Source organism: Salvelinus namaycush, unplaced genomic scaffold (assembly GCF_016432855.1).
Source record: "Salvelinus namaycush isolate Seneca unplaced genomic scaffold, SaNama_1.0 Scaffold1074, whole genome shotgun sequence".
Classification (NCBI taxonomy): domain Eukaryota; kingdom Metazoa; phylum Chordata; class Actinopteri; order Salmoniformes; family Salmonidae; genus Salvelinus; species Salvelinus namaycush.
In genome coordinates this window covers 20,612-36,297 of record NW_024057758.1, presented here as the reverse complement: position 1 = coordinate 36,297, position 15,686 = coordinate 20,612, and the positions used below count along the sequence as shown (strand labels likewise).

The 15,686-nt window shown below is 45.1% G+C and overlaps 3 non-coding genes and 1 pseudogene across 3 annotated transcripts; all 4 read left to right on the top strand.

Annotated features, from left to right (window-relative positions):
• Window positions 1–743: 743 nt before the first annotated feature.
• LOC120035634 lies at window positions 744–813 on the top strand (annotated as a pseudogene).
• Window positions 814–11,326: 10,513 nt separating this feature from the next.
• On the top strand, window positions 11,327–11,433 carry LOC120035624. The gene has a single exon (XR_005474242.1). It is a non-coding gene; the product is annotated as a U6 spliceosomal RNA (small nuclear RNA).
• An 833-nt stretch (window positions 11,434–12,266) lies between these two features.
• On the top strand, window positions 12,267–12,373 carry LOC120035631. Its single transcript, XR_005474248.1, has one exon. It is a non-coding gene; the product is annotated as a U6 spliceosomal RNA (small nuclear RNA).
• Window positions 12,374–15,029: 2,656 nt separating this feature from the next.
• Window positions 15,030–15,136, top strand: LOC120035623. Its single transcript, XR_005474241.1, has one exon. It is a non-coding gene; the product is annotated as a U6 spliceosomal RNA (small nuclear RNA).
• The last annotated feature ends 550 nt before the right edge of the window (window positions 15,137–15,686 follow it).

The following is a 15,686-nucleotide window of genomic DNA, read 5'->3' as shown; positions in this document are numbered from 1 at the left end:
GAATTGCTGGCTGAGAGAAGCTCAGTCTACAGTGGAATGAAGCGTTCCTTATTTTGAATTGGGGAGTGAGACAAGGTTGCAGTCTGAGACCAACTTTATTCAACATTTTGAAAATTAATTGGGGAGTTAGGCACGGTTGCAGGCTGAGTTCAACTTTATTCAAAGTTTAGAAATTAATTGGCGAGTGAGACAAGGTTGCACTCTGAGTCCAACTTTATTTAATATATACAAATGAATTGGAGAGAGAGACAGGGTTTAAATTTTAGTCCAGCTGTATTAAACATAACAAACTTGAATGTCACAACATTTAAACAGACATCAAAGTCAGACTCAGACTCTCTCTCTCTCCCTCTACTAATTGGGGAGTTAGTTATACGTATCTTTGGCCAGGCCATGTTGCAGAAAACGGGGGAAGGGTGGGAAGTGGTCGGGGCAGGGGAACAAAGACTTGGGGAGGAGCAACTAAAAGCAGCAGGTGAGGGGTTAGAGACCAAGAGCCCTGTGAATCATAAAAGGCTTTGTTTTTAAACTACATTTTAGTCTGAGATCATTCTTAAAAAAATCAAAAGTCAATTCTATTTCAAGTTCTACATGGACAAATAAAGTTTAAACATCACAGCAATATTCTAGGGGTGGTTTTTGAGGGTCTGAAGGTCAGTTTGAACCCTGTTTGACCCCAACCATGACCAGAACCATCAGAGGGCTTGTGTCCAATATATGAGGGCCTCTCCTAGGTCTGTATTGTGCTCGCTTCGGCAGCACATATACTAAAATTGGATCGATACAGAGAAGATTAGCATGGCCCCTGCGCAAAAGATATTGCCCGTTGTTCTCTGTCGAAGCAGGAGGGGAAAACGGGGGATTTTGCTGGGTGAGAGGAGGAGTTGGCAGGGGACGCGTCAACAATGCATATTAAGTAGCCATGTGCTTTTGAGCACCAGATCTAAACAGTGATGACAGACACAGAAGCCCAGTATAGGAATTTTAATGATGAAACAGGATGAAATGGAAGATATTTATTAAATTATCAAATCCAATAAACATTAAATAAATGTCAGCAATCTCCATACACAAATTAACACATTCAATGTCAGCAATCTCTTTACACAAATTAACACATTAAATCCAATAAACATTAAATAAATGTCAGCAATCTCTATACACAAATTAACACACCATAATTCACTTGAAGATGTATTGATAAATCATGTTTGATTTGTATATTTTAATGTCTATCGGTTTTTTTATTTTTTATACAGGTTCATCACAATCCTGTCTGTCTGTCTTTGCTATACAGTCTTCTTATTGAACTATGTTAATAAAATGTTCATGTGCATTTTGTTTGGCAACGGACCGATGTTAGTCTGGTGTCTCGCCTCAGAACTGCCTACCATGGGTAACCCTACCAGTAGTCTTATAGACTCCAAACAATATAGCTCTGAGGGTCCTCAACACACACAAGCCTCTACACCGCGCTCAAGGTCTCGGTCCAAGTAGAGGAAAACGGTGAACTATTTACAACAACAAAAACGTCCGACCACCCAGCCAGTGGCTCAGTGTCCTTCACTTCTCCCCTTAGCGTCCTTCATTTCCGCCAGCCACTGGGCCACGGTCTTACCCCCCGCAGCAACAGAGCAGAAAGTCGCGATGCCGAAGCGGCTGTGCCCCGTCTCCCTACGCTTCGGCAACCCGCATTTGGCGCAGACGTAATGCTCACGTTGCCTTCTCTTCCCGGCTGTCCCTTCCTGTGTTTCCTCCGCCATCCTCTTCCTCCTCCAAGCCGTTGTCCTTGGCACTGGAGGAGGTAAAGAGCAGCCCGTCTGTTGTCCTTGGGCTTCGGAGGGGCCTGGAAGTGCGGGGGGTTGTTGCTCCAGGTCGGCTGGCAGAATGGGCGCGTGGGTTGGCTCTCCTTGCTGGGTGGTCTGGCGTGGGACAGGGGGGGGCGGCGTAGGGAAAGGGAAGGGTGCCTTGATTCCCTCCTGCTTGAAGTGGAGGGGCTTGGCTGCAGGGAGGGGCTGGGCGGTGACGCTGGGGGCAGCAGCGAGCCCCATTCCCTGCTGCAGCACCATCCTCTCCCTCTCCTTCTGACGCCGGGAGTACCTGAAACAGGGAGAGAAAAGAAACACAAGCTGTCACACAAATTGTCATTAGTCACATGGCTTTATGTAACAAGTCGTCCATAAGTTAATGTCTTACCATTGACTGATGGTCCTTTGATTCAGCTCAAAGAGCTGAAGGTTGGTCTGGGTCATCAACCTCGGGCTGTTCAGCACTGCCTCCCTGATGGCCACGTAGTCTGCCAGAATGAGCGCCCACCTGCTCTTCTTGACGCCGGCAAACTGCGTGGCGCTGGGATGGATTTGGCAGAGCTGACTGCAAATTGCCTCCACCAAACGGCTGGTGCCCGGCCAATTAGCAGGGCCCGAGTTGAGTCCGAGAAGGCAACTGAAACAGAGGAGATAAATAATTAGAGAACATGGAAAAATAATGATAGCCATCAATTAACCTTTATAAGCATTTAATGTAGAGGCAGCCAATATAATATAGTAAGGTGGAGGACATGAACACTAACAACATACCGTTGGAGAGATTCTTTTCCTGGGACAATGGACGACTTCCCCTTCGTTGCCTTGAACCGCCCCTGAACGATCCTCTCCTGGTGTCGGGCAGGGTAGATCAAGCGTTGCTTGTCAAAGTCTGGCAGCGCCAGCCACAGCTCCACCAGACCGTCTACCCTACGGTCCGACAGCCCCTGACGGTTCCTCACCCCCACCAAGGCCCTGGCAAGCCTGCGGACATGCTGGTAGCCCGACATTGCATCAGGGCCTTTAGTCTCCCCCTGAAGATAAAGAGACAACGTCGCACATTTAGGGTTAACACGTAAGATGTTACTACAGAGGAAAAAGATGTTATTTTACATTGTGTAACTAACTGAAAATCACACTGATGGATAAAAAAAATAAAAAATAAACTATTGTGTTGTGAGCTTTCTAAATGAACCTTCTTTAAAAGAGGTTGCAATATCATTTTTCTTTTTAACAACACAAAAGGTTAATTATAATTACCTCTGAATCAGAGGAGTGGTCAGGGTGAGGAGAACCGTGTCGATCAAATGCCTCAGGAGAGCTTCCGTCTTGAGGGGCGGTGGGACTGGATGGCCCAGACCTGGGTGCGTCAGCGGGTTCCCCTGACAGAGGTGCCGCTGAGCTGGAGGACGGGGCGCTCATTGGTGTGACATGAGGGATGTGGATTGTCGGGTCCACATCCTCCTCCTGAAAGCCCTCGTCCTCCTCGTCGAGCTGCTCGACGGCGGCTGCCTCTTCAGGAAGGTCAGGGTCCACGCTGACATCCTGCAACACTCTGCCAGTCTGCGAGTACAGGTACTCCACTCCGAGGAGTTCCCCTATTAAAGCAACAAAAACAAAAAAAATCAGGCAAAAGCAAAGTCGGGAAGTGTTAATGGGATGTAATTAATGCAATTGATGTAAATGTTCATTCGCTTACTAGACTTACCCGTGTACTCGCTAGGCTTGGAGTAGTCCTTCACCTGTTCCTTGCCAAGCACCCTTTGGCTGCTCAGGTTAAGGAGGTGCTGCAGGTGGCCACTGTAGGAGAGCAGGGGCTGCCTGTTCTTTCCCACCACTGCTGCCTGCGCACGGTCCTCGTTCCACCTCACCAGTCCATCCAACAGGAATGCCTGGAAATGCATTGCATTTGCCCTGGTACCTGAGAGAACAATGCATGATTAGGAGTGGGAGAGCCGTTGCTGTTAACATTAAACATGAAGCATTACTTTAAGCTACACAATGACATTTACCTGGGATGAACCGGTTGAGGTGGAGGTGGAATGACTCCAAGGATGTGGAGCCCCGTGCGCAGCGATAAACTGGCAAAATCACGCCGCCCTTGGTGATTTTGCCGGTCTCGGTGTACAGCTGTACACCGGGTGGGTCCTGTATGCAGTGGAGGTGGCGCCTCTGCTCTTTCCAGATCGCCTGGATGCGGACGGAGTCCAGCAACGGGATGCCCAGGGTGTCGACCCCCTTCTCGCTGTTGAAGGTCTCGAGGAGGTCAAGGAGAAGGACTTCGGTCGCCGCAGCTCCACGCGTACGACGCCGACAGTGAAGTGCCATCTCCTTTCTGCCGATCAGCCTCGAAACCTCCGCCTCGGTGAGGCCGACCATCCCGCGCCTCACCTCCAGCGCAGACCTCTTGGCCTCCAGCAGTCGGCGGACATCGCCTGCATCCCACTCAAAGATGCAGGCTGACAGCTGCCGCATGAAGGGACCGTAGAGCTGGTGGCTCTCAGTGGTGACACCTGCCGCGAACCGCCGCATCAGGTGCCAGATGTCCAGCCGAACCACCAGCTGGTCCCACTCATTGTACATGGCAGCTGTCTTTGATCCGCCGAAGCTGGAGCAGCAGTCTCGGTCCACGTACATGAGCTGGGGGGGCGCCACCCCGGCGAGTCGGTACCGCCCCATGAGACCAGCCGCCATGGGGAGCAGGCCCTCGCCCTCACCGGCAGTGAGGACACTGACGAGGACCTGCCCGTGCTCGTTGCCGACGTTGGTAACCCAGGCGGCCGTGTCTGCAGCGGTACCCGCGAGCTTTTTGGTCACCTGGAGACAGACACACAAAGACAGAAAAGTTAAGACATTATTGAAATATAGATATACAAAATCAGACACGACTTATCTTCACATTTCTAAGTGAAAACTCACCTTCTTGGTAGAGTCCATCTTTAAGATGGACCCAAAGATGGAGGTGACCCTGGCCTTCACCTCGTCCAGCCGCGACAGCACGTCATGGCTGTAGACTGTCAGCAGCCAGACGGGTGAGGGCACCGGGGGCATCTCCGGTAGATCAGTGAACTGCCGCCCAGTGCCCAAGGCCAGAAACTGCTCGCACTCCCCGAGGTACCGTATACCGCTCCGCATCCAGGACTCGCTGTGACTTTCACACAGCTTGCTGTAGGTCTGTGACGCACTGTTCCCCAAAGTGCGCGACCTCAGCATCCTCACAACCCGCAGGTCACAGGACAGCCTAGAGAGAGAGAGAGAGAGAGATAAAAAGCATATGAATGACACGCATTAATTTGACTTTATTACAAACTAACTAAATCTTGTGAACTTACTTGTATGTCAATATTGCTGGGAACTGGCAGCGATGCCGAGCGTCCAGCTGACTGACAAGGTCCCGTGACCACCCCGCCACCTTCTTCTTACACCGACTGCATTCCAGGTACTCAGTGGCCATGAGATACCAGCAGTCGATGTCCAAGACCCTCCGGATGGTCTTGTAGAGCCCAGCCTTGCATAGGGTGCCTCTGCACCCAGACTGGGGGCATGCCAGCTTGTATGCCCATATACGTACGGGCATCCAAAGGAACAGCCGACATGCGAAGAAGGGGTCGGGGGATGCGGGTGGCTGATTGTAGATCGGCCGAGGTTGGGGAGGCGTCCACCACGTGACCAGGTCAGTGGTGAGTGTCGACCTCCCAATGCTGTTCCTGGTGAACAGCGTGCGGCCGATCCACCGCTGCTGCTCCTTGGTGAGAGATGAACGCCAACTCTCTGGAAGCAGCAGCTGGGGGAGAGAGTGATGGAGGCGGGGGAGAAGGGATGATAATGTTTCAGAGAAACGGACAGGGAGAGAGTATCCAGGAGACAAGACAACTGTGTCCAATTTGGCTTACTATCTTAACAATGTGGAGTAATTACAGTTGATGAATTTACCTCAGCACTTTCTGAGGAGGGCCTTGGAGGCAGGAAGGACTGCCGGGGCAAATCCTCCTCTTCGCTCTGCCCCCGTGGGGCAGGAGCAGCGACCGGGGCAGGAACCGGGGTAGGAACCGGGGCTTGGTCAGTTGGAGTCAGAGGCTGAGGGAGCGATGGGGGAACCTGTAGGGCTACGGCTTTTGCAATGACACAGAAATAAATAGGTTAAATGAATGAATGCATAAATAAATAAATGCTTGCATGCATGGACAGACATATTACACATGTAGATAACGGTGATTAAGTTATTAGCACATTCCAACATGCCCAGATGAATATCAATCAGTGATAGGATGTAACAAAACAATGAAATGAAATTAGTGATTTAAATGGAAAAAGGAAAGTTAGGAATACGTGACATACAGGATGACAGCTACAGTGGCAAGATACGTTATTTAGTAGTTCATACATGCAGTGACTCTCCTCTAAACCCAGATGACTCTTACCAATACATTTCCTTGGGCTGATGATAGGAAAAATATTAAAAACACTTTAATATGTCAACAAACTTTAACTGAATAATTTTCAAATGTGCTTTGTCAATTAATAGTGACGTAAAAACATACGTGTGTCTATGTCAGCAGCTGCTTTGACCAGCTCTGCGTCCGATAGATCTGTTGGTGGCAGTGCTGGTCGAGGGAAAGACACCCCTATAGCAAGTGGAGAGAGAAAGGATTAGGAGCTACACAGCTTATCCAAAAAGTTCAAATTATCTTACATGTGTAACTAGACACTCACCTTGAACTGCAGGCTGAGAAGCCATGAGCTTCTTCATCTTCACCTGCAGTTCACCTGGGGTGAGAGAGCGCCTTGACAGGAACGCAGAGATCGCAGGACCAAGAGGCCTTTGAAAACAAAACATAGCATATATGTCATCATTTCCAACTGTGTGGAACAAGTAGAATTATATTTTCCTTTAAGATGATATGTAACACTTACGAAGCCGCACTCTTGGGCCGGGTGGTGCTGGCGGGGGTGGTGCTGGCTGCTGCGGCGGGCCTGGCCACAGCAGCTACCCCCTCCTGGTCTCTGCGCTGAATGTAATCAATCAAGGCGGCCATCGCACTCCCAGGATAACGGGGTGTCTGCGTCCTCATGCTCCTGACATATCTGTGAGATACAGTAGAGGGAACATTTCAGATGTAAAATGTTGCATAAAACACACTGACATGAACAAAGAAAACACAAAAGACACGTGCACCCATTACCTTATCCTGTCTGCACCCGTAGCCTCATACAGGTCCTGCAGCGTGTCCCACTTGTACTTCCCGATGCCAACAAGGGCCTTGCCCCCCTGGCCTGAAATCAGCACGGGAACCAATTAACTATCAGAGCAAAAGAGTTACATCTTACATACAATGAGGAGAATTAAACAAACTCACCTGGCTGGGAGGACAGGACTTTAGCTTCCTCGTGCGCCCGGTTGAACCTGACCATCTCAGCGAAGGCCGGATAGGCGCACGAGTAGCGAGTCAAGGCGTCCTTGTTGGCCATCAGGGGATGCTGGGAAACGCTGCACTCTCGCTCTCTCTCCTTCTGATGCACCGTTACCAGGTGCACCATGTAGCCCACGTCGTTCTCCATCATCCACTTGAAGGTCTGACCCCGGTACTTGCCGAACTGAACCGTGCACTGGCTCAGGACGACCATCTCTGCACCGGGGTCACCTCCCTCGGAGACGACGCGGGCTCGAGCCTCTGCCTCCACTTCCTCCCACTTCTTAGCCCTCACAGGAGGGCCCTGAGCACCCGAGGCAGGGGGGCCGTCAGCGGCCACTTTAACTGCCTGGGGTGTGGCCCTGAGGACCAACTCCTGTGAGGGTGTGAACCGGAACCTAGGAATTTCCATCTTATTGGCAAGAAACAAACTATTATCATGAGTGAGGAGTGCAGCGACAAGCGACAGCATAACCATATTAGGTACATATAAAGGAACTCACGTTTGATTGATATGTCTGCTAGGTTCAACAGTGTGGTGGGGGGTGCCAGGGCAGGGTTAATAACTTAGATGCAGTTACATTCAGTTTAGTTAAATTCATAGAAAGACACGTTTGCCCCAGGTTGTCACATATCATACAATGCATCCAACAACATACACTTCAAATGCATGCCATCAAAAAACGAAGGAAAATAGACATTTAAGTAGTATACAATTCCAACTTTGAGATGATAGAAATTTTAGCTAAGGTTTTATAGGGTTGTCAGCGGTCAAATAAACTTTTGAGATTTTGTAAACCTAGTTTAAAGTAGCTAGCGATATAAACACGTTAAATTACACAGCTTGGGTAGCCCCTGTAGTCAAACAATTCGGTTGCCTAGACGTGCTACTCGTCGGTTATTATCATTTCTTTGCAAACTAAGCGCAATTCCCTCATATATTCATCGGGTATCATCGATTTCTGTCAGGAAAATATTTTACAGCCAATGCTAACAGTGACTATAGCTACAGTAGCTAGCGATCTACAGACGTTGTTAAATTAAACAATTTGGGTAGTCCCTGTAGTTAAACAATTCGGTTGGCTTGACTTGTTATTGTCTTATTTCATCACATTTATACTCGTTGATGTTAAATTCTTTGCAAATTAGGCAAAATTACCTCGGATACTCACCGTGTGTATGCTCAATCAATGGCTGCCTGGAAAAAGATTTTGACGAAGTGACGGTAGGGAACATTTCAGAGGAAGATGATTGGCTGAAAAAATAATGAACAAGATAGGCTGTTCATTGGTTGGTTTTTGCTCTCTTTCTCCAATTTAGAACAAGCTGAAGCTCTGATTGGATATGGCTATTTGGAAAATATTTAGAACATTTAGAACATTTAGAACATTTAGGACAGAGAAGAATGAGCCCCATCAGGCGCAAGGATGACACGCAAATCCGTGAAGCGCTCCTCATTTTCCTCACACGTCGAGAAACTGGAACCAAACAGAGAAGATTGGCCGGTAGTGACCGGAGAAATAAATTTCCCATCCTAGTCTAAGGAGGAGGGGAATTGCTGGCTGAGAGAAGCTCAGTCTACAGTGGAATGAAGCGTTCCTTATTTTGAATTGGGGAGTGAGACAAGGTTGCAGTCTGAGACCAACTTTATTCAACATTTTGAAAATTAATTGGGGAGTTAGGCACGGTTGCAGGCTGAGTTCAACTTTATTCAAAGTTTAGAAATTAATTGGCGAGTGAGACAAGGTTGCACTCTGAGTCCAACTTTATTCAATATATACAAATGAATTGGAGAGAGAGACAGGGTTTAAATTTTAGTCCAGCTGTATTAACTTCTCTGGGATAGTTGGGACGCTAGCGTCCCAACTGACAAGCACCCCAACCCCCCCCTCACTGATTAGCATCGCGTCACAATGAAAAAGGAAAATCTAAATATCATTAAATCACAAGTCCAAGACACCAAATGAAAGATACAGATCTTGTGAATAAAGCCACCATTTCAGATTTGTAAAATGTTTTACAGGGAAGACAAAATATGTAAATCTATTAGCTAACCACGTTAGCAAAAGACACCACTTTCCTAACTCCATCAGTTTCTTACTCCATCAGGTGCTATCACCAATTCGGCCAAATAAAGATATTGATAGCCACTAACCAAGAAAAAACCTCATCAGATGACAGTCTGATAACATATTTATTGTATAGGATAGGTTTTGTTAGAAAAATGTGCATATTTCAGGTATAAATCATAGTTTACAATTGCACCCACCATCACAACTCGACTAGAATAAATACAGAGAGCAACGTGTATTACCTAATTACTAATCATAAAACATTTCTTAAAAATACACAGCTCACAGCAATGGAAAGACACAGATCTTGTGAATTCAGACAATATTTCAGATGTTCTAAGTGTTTTACAGCGAAAACACAATAAATCGTTATATTAGCATACCACATATGCAAACGTTACCCGACCATTGATTCAAGCCAAAGAGAGCGATATCGTTATCATCGCCAAAATATATTCACTAACCTTATCAGAATTCTTCCGATGACACTCCTGTAACATCATATTACAACATACATATAGAGTTTGTTCGAAAATGTGCATATTTAGCCACAAAAAACCGTGGTTATACAATGACAATACTAGCAAAACTAGCCTGAAAATGTCGGTCGCCATCTTTCACAGTGGTCTTGTCTCATGGATAACTATTCATAAACTTGACTAAAAAAATATAAGTTGGACAGCTATCGAAAGACAAATTAGTTCTTAATGCAATCGCTGAATTACATTTCTAAAATTATCCTTACTGTGCAATACAGGGTTCGCCAAGCGAAGCTATACCAAACAAAATGGCGGAATATGCGTTTAAAAATTTTCGACAGAACAACGATTTATCATCTTAAATATTTCTTACTATGAGGTGATCTTCCATCAGAATCTTGGGCAATGTATCCTTTCTTGGGTCTAATCTTCTTTTGGTCGAAAGATGTCCTCTGTCCGTCGAAATGCCCACTAACGTTCGACCGGGACCCCGAAACGTGCCCGGCGCTTCAAAGAGCATCACATAGAAATGCCTCAAAATCGCACTAAACGGATATAAATTGCTATAAAACGGTTTAAATTAACTACCTTATGATGTTTTTAACACCTATAACGAGTAAAAACATGACCGGCGCTATATTACTGGCTAAACCAAGGCTTGGAAAAAGGCCAGTCCGACGTCATTCTTGCGTTGAGCGCAGGGTCCAAAAGAACGCTACTTCCGGTATTTGGTGATTTATAGAGGCCCTGATTGCGCAATCGACTCCATTCAAATTGTCACCACTTACTGACATCTAGAGGAAGGCGTGGGCAGTGTTTGTATCCTCATAGGATTTACAGGGACTTTAAAACTGATCTGGAACCAGAGGCCAAGATTTCTGAAATCTCACACACTGGGAGGAAAAGTGCTGTAGAATGAGTTCTGTTCCACTCAGAGACATAATTCAAACGGCTATAGAAACTAGAGAGTGTTTTCTATCCAATAATAACAATAATATGCATATTGTACGAGCAAGAATTGAGTACTAGGCAGTTTAATTTGGAGACCAATTTTCCCTAAGTCGAAACAGCACCCCCTATATCCCAGAGAGGTTAAACATAACAAACTTGAATGTCACAACATTTAAACAGACATCAAAGTCAGACTCAGACTCTCTCTCTCTCCCTCTACTAATTGGGGAGTTAGTTATACGTATCTTTGGCCAGGCCATGTTGCAGAAAACGGGGGAAGGGTGGGAAGTGGTCGGGGCAGGGGAACAAAGACTTGGGGAGGAGCAACTAAAAGCAGCAGGTGAGGGGTTAGAGACCAAGAGCCCTGTGAATCATAAAAGGCTTTGTTTTTAAACTACATTTTAGTCTGAGATCATTCTTAAAAAAATCAAAAGTCAATTCTATTTCAAGTTCTACATGGACAAATAAAGTTTAAACATCACAGCAATATTCTAGGGGTGGTTTTTGAGGGTCTGAAGGTCAGTTTGAACCCTGTTTGACCCCAACCATGACCAGAACCATCAGAGGGCTTGTGTCCTATATATGAGGGCCTCTCCTAGGTCTGTATTGTGCTCGCTTCGGCAGCACATATACTAAAATTGGATCGATACAGAGAAGATTAGCATGGCCCCTGCGAAAGGATGACACGCAAATCCGTGAAGCGCTCCTCATTTTCCTCACACGTCGAGAAACTGGAACCAAACAGAGAAGATTGGCCGGTAGTGACCGGAGAAATAAATTTCCCATCCTAGTCTAAGGAGGAGGGGAATTGCTGGCTGAGAGAAGCTCAGTCTACAGTGGAATGAAGCGTTCCTTATTTTGAATTGGGGAGTGAGACAAGGTTGCAGTCTGAGACCAACTTTATTCAACATTTTGAAAATTAATTGGGGAGTTAGGCACGGTTGCAGGCTGAGTTCAACTTTATTCAAAGTTTAGAAATTAATTGGCGAGTGAGACAAGGTTGCACTCTGAGTCCAACTTTATTCAATATATACAAATGAATTGGAGAGAGAGACAGGGTTTACATTTTAGTCCAGCTGTATTAAACATAACAAACTTGAATGTCACAACATTTAAACAGACATCAAAGTCAGACTCAGACTCTCTCTCTCTCCCTCTACTAATTGGGGAGTTAGTTATACGTATCTTTGGCCAGGCCATGTTGCAGAAAACGGGGGAAGGGTGGGAAGTGGTCGGGGCAGGGGAACAAAGACTTGGGGAGGAGCAACTAAAAGCAGCAGGTGAGGGGTTAGAGACCAAGAGCCCTGTGAATCATAAAAGGCTTTGTTTTTAAACTACATTTTAGTCTGAGATCATTCTTAAAAAAATCAAAAGTCAATTCTATTTCAAGTTCTACATCAACAAATAAAGTTTAAACATCACAGCAATATTCTAGGGGTGGTTTTTGAGGGTCTGAAGGTCAGTTTGAACCCTGTTTGACCCCAACCATGACCAGAACCATCAGAGGGCTTGTGTCCTATATATGAGGGCCTCTCCTAGGTCTGTATTGTGCTCCCTTTGGCAGCACATATACTAAAATTGGATTGATACAGAGAAGATTAGCATGGCCCCTGCGAAAGGATGACACGCAAATCCGTGAAGCGCTCCTCATTTTCCTCACACGTCGAGAAACTGGAACCAAACAGAGAAGATTGGCCGGTAGTGACCGGAGAAATAAATTTCCCATCCTAGTCTAAGGAGGAGGGGAATTGCTGGCTGAGAGAAGCTCAGTCTACAGTGGAATGAAGCGTTCCTTATTTTGAATTGGGGAGTGAGACAAGGTTGCAGTCTGAGACCAACTTTATTCAACATTTTGAAAATTAATTGGGGAGTTAGGCACGGTTGCAGGCTGAGTTCAACTTTATTCAAAGTTTAGAAATTAATTGGCGAGTGAGACAAGGTTGCACTCTGAGTCCAACTTTATTCAATATATACAAATGAATTGGAGAGAGAGACAGGGTTTAAATTTTAGTCCAGCTGTATTAACTTCTCTGGGATAGTTGGGACGCTAGCGTCCCAACTGACAAGCACCCCAACCCCCCCCTCACTGATTAGCATCGCGTCACAATGAAAAAGGAAAATCTAAATATCATTAAATCACAAGTCCAAGACACCAAATGAAAGATACAGATCTTGTGAATAAAGCCACCATTTCAGATTTGTAAAATGTTTTACAGGGAAGACAAAATATGTAAATCTATTAGCTAACCACGTTAGCAAAAGACACCACTTTCCTAACTCCATCAGTTTCTTACTCCATCAGGTGCTATCACCAATTCGGCCAAATAAAGATATTGATAGCCACTAACCAAGAAAAAACCTCATCAGATGACAGTCTGATAACATATTTATTGTATAGGATAGGTTTTGTTAGAAAAATGTGCATATTTCAGGTATAAATCATAGTTTACAATTGCACCCACCATCACAACTCGACTAGAATAAATACAGAGAGCAACGTGTATTACCTAATTACTAATCATAAAACATTTCTTAAAAATACACAGCTCACAGCAATGGAAAGACACAGATCTTGTGAATTCAGACAATATTTCAGATGTTCTAAGTGTTTTACAGCGAAAACACAATAAATCGTTATATTAGCATACCACATATGCAAACGTTACCCGACCATTGATTCAAGCCAAAGAGAGCGATATCGTTATCATCGCCAAAATATATTAATTTTTTCACTAACCTTATCAGAATTCTTCCGATGACACTCCTGTAACATCATATTACAACATACATATAGAGTTTGTTCGAAAATGTGCATATTTAGCCACAAAAAACCGTGGTTATACAATGACAATACTAGCAAAACTAGCCTGAAAATGTCGGTCGCCATCTTTCACAGTGGTCTTGTCTCATGGATAACTATTCATAAACTTGACTAAAAAAATATAAGTTGGACAGCTATCGAAAGACAAATTAGTTCTTAATGCAATCGCTGAATTACATTTCTAAAATTATCCTTACTGTGCAATACAGGGTTCGCCAAGCGAAGCTATACCAAACAAAATGGCGGAATATGCGTTTAAAAATTTTCGACAGAACAACGATTTATCATCTTAAATATTTCTTACTATGAGGTGATCTTCCATCAGAATCTTGGGCAATGTATCCTTTCTTGGGTCTAATCTTCTTTTGGTCGAAAGATGTCCTCTGTCCGTCGAAATGCCCACTAACGTTCGACCGGGACCCCGAAACGTGCCCGGCGCTTCAAAGAGCATCACATAGAAATGCCTCAAAATCGCACTAAACGGATATAAATTGCTATAAAACGGTTTAAATTAACTACCTTATGATGTTTTTAACACCTATAACGAGTAAAAACATGACCGGCGCTATATTACTGGCTAAACCAAGGCTTGGAAAAAGGCCAGTCCGACGTCATTCTTGCGTTGAGCGCAGGGTCCAAAAGAACGCTACTTCCGGTATTTGGTGATTTATAGAGGCCCTGATTGCGCAATCGACTCCATTCAAATTGTCACCACTTACTGACATCTAGAGGAAGGCGTGGGCAGTGTTTGTATCCTCATAGGATTTACAGGGACTTTAAAACTGATCTGGAACCAGAGGCCAAGATTTCTGAAATCTCACACACTGGGAGGAAAAGTGCTGTAGAATGAGTTCTGTTCCACTCAGAGACATAATTCAAACGGCTATAGAAACTAGAGAGTGTTTTCTATCCAATAATAACAATAATATGCATATTGTACGAGCAAGAATTGAGTACTAGGCAGTTTAATTTGGAGACCAATTTTCCCTAAGTCGAAACAGCACCCCCTATATCCCAGAGAGGTTAAACATAACAAACTTGAATGTCACAACATTTAAACAGACATCAAAGTCAGACTCAGACTCTCTCTCTCTCCCTCTACTAATTGGGGAGTTAGTTATACGTATCTTTGGCCAGGCCATGTTGCAGAAAACGGGGGAAGGGTGGGAAGTGGTCGGGGCAGGGGAACAAAGACTTGGGGAGGAGCAACTAAAAGCAGCAGGTGAGGGGTTAGAGACCAAGAGCCCTGTGAATCATAAAAGGCTTTGTTTTTAAACTACATTTTAGTCTGAGATCATTCTTAAAAAAATCAAAAGTCAATTCTATTTCAAGTTCTACATGGACAAATAAAGTTTAAACATCACAGCAATATTCTAGGGGTGGTTTTTGAGGGTCTGAAGGTCAGTTTGAACCCTGTTTGACCCCAACCATGACCAGAACCATCAGAGGGCTTGTGTCCTATATATGAGGGCCTCTCCTAGGTCTGTATTGTGCTCGCTTCGGCAGCACATATACTAAAATTGGATCGATACAGAGAAGATTAGCATGGCCCCTGCGAAAGGATGACACGCAAATCCGTGAAGCGCTCCTCATTTTCCTCACACGTCGAGAAACTGGAACCAAACAGAGAAGATTGGCCGGTAGTGACCGGAGAAATAAATTTCCCATCCTAGTCTAAGGAGGAGGGGAATTGCTGGCTGAGAGAAGCTCAGTCTACAGTGGAATGAAGCGTTCCTTATTTTGAATTGGGGAGTGAGACAAGGTTGCAGTCTGAGACCAACTTTATTCAACATTTTGAAAATTAATTGGGGAGTTAGGCACGGTTGCAGGCTGAGTTCAACTTTATTCAAAGTTTAGAAATTAATTGGCGAGTGAGACAAGGTTGCACTCTGAGTCCAACTTTATTCAATATATACAAATGAATTGGAGAGAGAGACAGGGTTTACATTTTAGTCCAGCTGTATTAAACATAACAAACTTGAATGTCACAACATTTAAACAGACATCAAAGTCAGACTCAGACTCTCTCTCTCTCCCTCTACTAATTGGGGAGTTAGTTATACGTATCTTTGGCCAGGCCATGTTGCAGAAAACGGGGGAAGGGTGGGAAGTGGTCGGGGCAGGGGAACAAAGACTTGGGGAGGAGC